Consider the following 8,154-nt stretch of genomic DNA (forward strand, 5'->3'; position numbering starts at 1 on the left):
GAAAGAGGGTGGGGAGAGGGGAGGAAGAAGGGAGGGAGAGAAGAAGGAAGAAAGGAAGGGAGGAAAAAAAAGAAGAGAAAAGTAGGAAGAAAAAGGAAAAAAGAGGCAAGATTAGTGGTGTAGTGGTAAAATACAGCTCTATGTGAGACATTCCTACATGGAAGGTTCCCAGTTCAAGTCCAGAGACCTCCCTGAGTAGACCAAGCACACGTGTATCCATGATCCAGGCTTGCTGAAACTGGGGTGAATTGTGACATCAGAACCCTGTTGGCAGTACTGTCTCTCATTCTCACTCACTCATGCATAAAAGAGAAGGAACGAAATCTACCTATCATATCATTTACTATGTGGTCTCACCACTCTAATTATGGGAATACAACAATCAACAAAGACCCTTGCTCTCATATACTTTATAGTCAAGGGGACAAAGGTCAGACAGTAAACAAAAGACACATAAGTAAGTAAATCACATGGCCTATTAAAAGGTGTTCAAGGTTATGAATATAGGGTCAACAAATAATTTCTCTTCCAAACTGGGATACTTTTGAGAATGAATCAAGATTGATAATAATACAGAAGGCAACATCGACAATTATGCAGAAACAACAGATATAACAGGAACTCTCCTGTGCAAATAGAGAAACATGGCCACACTAACATAGGATAAGGGAAAAATAGCACAGAGTGAAGAGGACCTGAAATATGGGATGGAAAGGGAAACCTTTATTTAATTTTTAATAGATTGGTTAGGGTGACCCTCGAGGAGAAGGTGATGCCTCACCTATTTGAACTCCTGCTTCCTCCTCATCTGTAAAGGAAGGAGCTCACACTAAAATAGTTTCTGAGGTTGCACTCTTTTCTGAAATTCTAAAGCCAATAATTCAAGATCAGGGACTGGCAGGTGGTAAGGTGGTTAAGGTGCTGTATGCCCACATGGCTGACCACAGTTTAAGTCCGAGACCTGGCAACTTACTTTCTCACTTTCCTTCTCTCTCTCTTTCTCTGTCTCTCTCTGGTAAAATTTTAAAATAATAAGTAAATTAATTCTTTAAACACACACACATAAAATAAGTAATTCAAGGTCAGCGGGCCATCCTTTTCTGGCCTGATATAAGAACAGGGAGAAAAGGGTATTGGGGATTGTTGAGGGGTCATCAGAAAGATCTGATAATCATGTTTGTAAATTGCACACTGAAATCTTCTACTCTGAATGTACCTTCTTAAATTTGTGAGGATGAACATCGTCCTGTGGTTCTAGCACACTGTGCTCTGACTCACAAACCTGTGATGGCCACCATTCCTGAGGGATGGCATTGCGACCTTCACAGCAATCATTGTTCCTTGGGTTGATATGTTTGTCCTCTTCATGAAGATATGTACAGCCATTCTGGAAAAAGCATTTGGAGCACCTAAATATGTGAACAAAAGACTGCTGAAGCTACCCAAAGGACAGGAGAACACTCAGTCAGAAAAGTGTTTGCACATCAATGTTTATTGTGGCATTATTCATGACTGCTAAGATATGGAACCAACCCAAATGTCCACAAAGTGATGAACAGGTTGAAAAAGTGCGGCACATATACTCTATGGAATACTACTAAGCTATAAAAAATAACAAGACCCTGGCATTTCATAGAAAGTGGTCAGATATGGAGGATCTATTGCTGAATGAAGTAAGCCAGGATATGAAAGAAAGATATTGTATGTATTCACTTAATATATACTGACTATCCGCATGTTATGGTAGAGATCAAAATATAAGAGGGCATAAAAGCAGTGAAAATAGTTAGCAATGATAAGACAGTGTGGAATGGGGCGGGAAATGAGAAGAGTGTGGAGAAAGGTAGCAAGAGGAGAAATAGAGAGGCATGATATTAGTGTGACACAGATATGGCTTGTTACCTGTTGATGATGACGAGTATAGTACTCTCAACTGGACTGGCCTGAGAAGTATTTCATGTTTGTTAAAGTCTTTTTACAAGTAAAATGATAACAGTGATTGAATGTTTAAAAAAATAATTGGAATAATAATAATAATCTGGAAAAAATAATGCAAAGTTATTGGATGATGATGATGGGGATTTTAATGTCTTTGTATTGACTGATATGCATGGTATTCCTTCTGGAAAAAGAAATGTAATACACTGTAAAGTTGTATGTGATTCAGTGTAATATAAATAAGATTATGATAATAGTAAATAAATTTTTTTAAAAAAGAAAAAGCATTAGGAAAATAGAATGTCAAAAAGTTTAAGGGATTTTGAGGCAGTTCTTATATTTAGACAAGAATATTTATTATAGTTTTGTGCACAATAAGTTAGATATGACAGAAAAATATCCAGGTGAAAATTTGTGGTGACAGTTGATATGTGGATACTCAGGAATGTGAAGAAAGAATCAATTTGTTGAAAGAGTTCAAAGCACTGGTTTCAAAGTCAGGCCAAAGTGGGTTCTCATTAGCCATGATTACTTAACTTCTGGGAGCTTCAATTTGCTTACATGTTAAATGATGGTAATAATAACAATGTCATGGGAATTTATTAAATGGGTAGCATATGGTATCTAGCACATACTGTGCTCAGCACATGGGAAGCATGGCAGTTGCTATTAGCTTGGTTATTGAGCTGTTTTCTTAGAAGTGATAGTTGAAATAGTAAGTGTGAATGTGTTCAGAGGAAGAACGGAGAACTTTTTCTTAACATTTAATTGTTGTACATCTCCATAGCACACAAAATAATTTTTAAAAACATGCACTGTTACCATCAAATCAAGGATATTACCATATATATCTTTCCATCAGAGAACTAAAAAGTTATTGCAGTTGGGAAGAAGAGAAAGAAGCAGTACAAGAGACAGAGACAACACAGGACAAGAGACTGCAGTCACAGAAATTTAGAAACACAGTTTGGGATGATGCCACTTCAGAAAGATGGCTGATATCTCCAGTGCAGCAGACAAAAAGAACATTATTGTTGATCACTATTGATATGGGAAATATGTAAGTAATATTAGAGAAAAGTTCAGTGGTCAGGACTGATCAAGAGAACTAAGGAAAGTCATTTAAAAAAAATAAATCAACTCAGTAGATGCATTTGTTCAAGAACAATATCAGTTAAAGAAAAAAGGAAGCTTCTAGTTGTGGTTGTGATCTATGTGTTTAAAGGCAGTAGGGAAGGTGAGTGGACCAGAAAAAGAAGAGTTAACTTTGAGAACAACACTCTGTAAGACAAGGCTATTTAGGGCCTAAGTGGAGGAGTTACAATCTCTCAAGACCCTTCTTTTCTTGCCTGCTCTGTTGTCATCTAGCAATGAAATGGACTCTTTCATAAGACTAGATGAGGCCCTGCGTCTTTGTAATCCTAGGTAGTTTGTTGAATGAATGAATAAATGTAGCAGAATTCTTAATCATTTTTCAGGAGATCCTGTCTTTTCCCTCTCTTATGGGTTCAGCGCTCAATGTTCTTTAGAATCCTCTCAAATATTGGATCATCGGAAAAATCATGATACAATTTTGCATAGAAAAATACATCATGACTTTTCTGATGAACCAATAGCTAAAAGGTGAAAGAAAGAATCTTTCAAACCTGGGCCTGGACTCTCTCGATATTTGAGCCATTCACTCTGGTCAGGTTGATTACCTTATCAGGGCATAAACTCACCATAAGCTTTGCCATCCCTAACCTTTGCAATCCTGACTGGGATGCCTTGTTGATTCCATGCCACACAAAATCCTTCAGGTCTTAACTCACATTTCAACCTCTCTGGCAAACTTATCCAAGTGTCTCAACTTACAGACACCTCATCTCCTTTTATTCTGCACCACAGTATTGACTGTGTCAACTGTGATGTTTGCCTATGTGTAAGGTTAAAACCATACACAACTAGAATACTCCTGGGAACCTATGAAGGCAGCATTTCTGAAGGATCTTCATAAAGTTATCAAAAGTTGGGTAACTCTCTTGGTTTATTAAGACATTGTGACTAAGTCTTCATAAATGAGATCCCCAGCTGAGTTTTCAGGTCTCAGAGACTTAGATGCTGAAATATCTGCTTCATCAATTACTTCAGCACTTACTATGACTGTATAAAAAATCACGCCCAAATTTAGTAATTTAACAAATGATATTTATTTTATTCACAAATCTGCAATTTGGGTCAGGTTCAGTAGGGACAGTCTGCCTTCACTTCAGGCGGACATCTAGAACAACTGGAAAGCCAGAACTAGAATTACCTTCAAAGAGCTAACTTGCTCATCAATCTGGTGCCTAGGCTGGAGAGACATAAATAGTTGAAGCTATGACAGGTGGGCTTTCTCAATCATTTCTGCCTCAATATGCACTCCCCACAAGGTCTCTCCAGCTTGATGGCTCAGGACTGGAGTCAAGATAGTCAGACTTATTAGGCGTTGACTCTGGATTCCCAAGGTTCATGTTCTAAAATGAGTGAGCCAGGGTGCAAGGGGAGGAAAATGCACTTCACCTTCTGATGATGGAATTTCAACAGTACATTGTAAGAGCCATTGGATGCAATAGAAAGAGTCTGGGTGTGCTTAGAGAATACAGTCTTTTCTTCTCCTTCTCCTTCTCCTTCTCCTTCTCCTTCTCCTTCTCCTTCTCCGCCTCCTTCTCCTTCTCCGCCTCCGCCGCCTCCGCCTCCTCCTCCTCCTTCTCTGCCTATGCCTCCGCCTCCTCCTCCTCCTCCTTCTTCTTCTTTGAGAAAGAGATTTTTGGCATAGGGTGCATGCATTCACCAGAGAGACAGAGCTACTGGGTCCGGGACTCCAACCACAGTCAAACACATGGGAGTCCAACGGCTTTACCATTACACCATCTGCTGGTCCCCTAAAATACAATCTTCTATATCTACCTTTTCTCTTTAGTCAGCCTCTTCATCCCACCTCTTCTATTCTCGCCTCCTTTTTGACAACTTTCTAGTTACTCACAGGTCTTGATCTTTGCCTTGATTTTCTATTTGTAAGTTTAAAATGTAAAATTTAGAATTTGGTATCATACTGAAACAAAATCCTACTCCCTTTCTTGATACTTGTATAACTTCAGGTGAAAATTTAATCTTTCAGATCTGTATCTCTCACCTGGACAAAAATGAGATGAACTCTTTCCCCATGTCATTGTTCTAAATAAACGATGCCTTCCTTCTAATCCCTGCTGCACTTCTACCTGTTCCATGCAGACTATAGACCTCCCTCTTTTGCCTGCTCCTCCGGACGGACCCCTCCCCAGCGTCTCCAGTCCTTGTGAGAGAAATAGAGCAAAATCAGGCCTCCAATAAATACAAATAAGTGTATTTACTCTACCAGCACTGCCTTCACATGATAAACTACTTAATCAAGTGCTAATGATGAACAGTCAGCTTTCCCGATGCCAGACGTTAGAGGCTAAGGGTGCCCTCTGTGCCCTGGTGTTAATTACTTCCTTGACTAACTCCAAGAGACACTTATTAAATTTTGTGACTCTCTGCCTGAGAAGGGTACATGCAAGTACAGCTGATGTCTCTTTCACTTTCTAAATTAAGGAGCAAAAATGCCAGCTGAGGTGGAAAGGAAGAGTCTTGCTGCAGCAGAGAACAAGCAGATGGAAGTATGTTGAACCAGGACTCATTAGCTAGAGAGCAATGGGAGCTAAGGATGCAGAGGCAGCTCCACAGAACTGCAAGAGTCAAGCAGACCTGGATTCTAGTGAATCCAGATGAACATGTGGCCTTGGGGCTCTTAACTACTGCCCTGAGCCTCAGTGTCATCTGTAAAATGGGATTGATGATGCTGTCCTTGTGGAGTTGCTGGTAATACTGATGATCTTCCAACATGCACAAAGTGGGAGTCATAAATGCTGATATCACTACTAGTCCTAGTCATACTACTATTACTACTTTGGCTAATGGCAGCCTGACTTGGTAACAACAATCACCCTGGTACAATTCAGTATCCAAAACAGCCAACATCAAGCGAAGGCAAAAGTAAATAATGGAATAGTAGGAAGTGATGACCCTCAAAAGCTTGTTTAGTGATATTGATCCTAATGGTGATGACAAGGCTTTTCTGTACATATTCTCTAGTTATCTAGGTATCTTTTCTAAACTTATTCTCCTCAAAATTTATCCATTCAAAAATTATAAACTAAATTTGAGTCCCAATTTCACTACCTCTACCTCCTATCTGTCTTACTTCTGATGAAAAGAAATGCTCTGCTTCAGATTCTTTTTTTTTTTTTTTTGAGAGATTTTCACTGTAGGGCGCGTGCGCTCGCCAGACAGACAGAGAGAGACATAGAGACAGAAAGCGAGAAATCACCCCCCAGGGGGGATGGTCACGCGGCAATCCCTTCTCCTCCATTCTCCTCTCGGGATCTTGGGCACGCACGCACACGCGCCCGGCGTGAGTTTTAAGCCACCGGGTCCGGGACACGAACCGCGGTCGACTACGTGGGAGTCCAGCGACATAGCCATTACGCTAACTGCTGGTTCCCAAGATTCTTTTTTTCTATAAAACAGAAATAATACCTATACTAGATGTTTGTTTAAGAAATCACATGCAGCATGCCTAAAAATGCCTGGCTTGCGAAGAGGCAACACAAACAATAAGGTGCAGTAAGTATCTCCCTGAACCCAGGAAATACTCAAGCCTCTTCACCTAGGCCAGAAGCATGTCCTGCAGCTTGCACATCCTGCTGTTGACCATACCTCCCCACATACACACAACCGCACATGCACACCACACACACACACACACACACATAAACATTCTTAAATATATGGCCTTCTTGAATGGGTGATCATTCTGCCCACTACTCCTCAGGTCAGCCTTAGAGAAGAAAGCAATGATTTTCTTTGCTCTGGCAAAGAAGAGAAGTCTCTGGCTCTGTCATGTTGGTCATAATGTATTTTATACCATGCTTTGTGAATTACAGGCCACTTTCTTAGGCTGCTGGGGGATTCACAGACCCAGGCTGATTATCACAATTTCCTGGGGACTTTTGTAAAAGCATATTCTTGGGTTCTACAATGGATTATTTGAATTAGAATATACATGAGGTGGGGTCCTGAGATCCCTAATTTTTTAAAGATCCTTATATGATTCTAGTAATCAGTCAGATCCAATAACTACTCATTGTATTTTCACAGTCATTCTGCATTATGACTTCAGATAGAATAATTTATTTTATAAATGAGGAATAGGATAGGCAGGATTTGACCAAGCACCAAGTCAGTGAGTGGTAGAAATGGGTCTAAAATGATTTTTGGATTCCTCATCAACTACTGCTGGGAACTAGCTATGTGACTGTGCATAAGTCACTTAGATTCTCTGGGCTTTCACACATTCCTGTGTGTAAAATAGGGATAGAATGCCTAACCCCTATGAAAACATGCTAAGACTAAAATAAGGCATGGGTGAGAAAATAATTGTACACTTTGCATACAATTAAGAGATGTCATAATGGTTTAAGATCAGGATCTAGAACCTCTACAGAATAGGATCTTGGTACTTCATACAGGTGACTAGGCCAAGTGTTTCTATCAGCACATTGTCCTGAAGTGCCTGTCCCTCCCACATTAGTCCTTTGCTGTCACAACTTTCCAACACACAGTTGTTTGGCAGCCATGTCCATGTAACATAGTGCCCCATTCACCACAAATTGAATGCCTGACCCAGGAATTGGGATAAATTTATGGGGCACAGAAATGGCTTATCTGTTGATAATGTGTTTTGTATCCTCAGCTGGACTGGTGTAAAGTGTACTGATGTGGGATAAATTCAACTTACAAGCTGAGTGATGTATAGTGAGTGATTAAATGTATAAAATACATTTAGAAAGAGAAAAATAGAGACTTGAAAAAAGGAGAAAAAAATAACAACAATTCTATAAACAAAACAAAACAAGAAACAAATGAAAGGAACAAATGAAAGGAACAATGTACAGGGCCAGCCCCATAGCCTAGTGGTTAAGGGGGCTGGATCCCATATGGCCGACTGTGGTTCATGTTCCCAATCACAGTGATTTAAAAAGCACTCCCAACAGGATGGAGAAATGGAAAAGGGATTGTGGCATGATCATGCCCCCATTAGAGGATTCTCTCTCTCTCTCTCTCTCTTTCTTTCAGAGGTATATGTGCCCTTTGGTGATTAAAAGTTACATATAT

Source organism: Tupaia chinensis, unplaced genomic scaffold (assembly GCF_000334495.1).
Source record: "Tupaia chinensis unplaced genomic scaffold, TupChi_1.0 Scaffold147282_1, whole genome shotgun sequence".
In the NCBI taxonomy this organism is placed as follows: domain Eukaryota; kingdom Metazoa; phylum Chordata; class Mammalia; order Scandentia; family Tupaiidae; genus Tupaia; species Tupaia belangeri.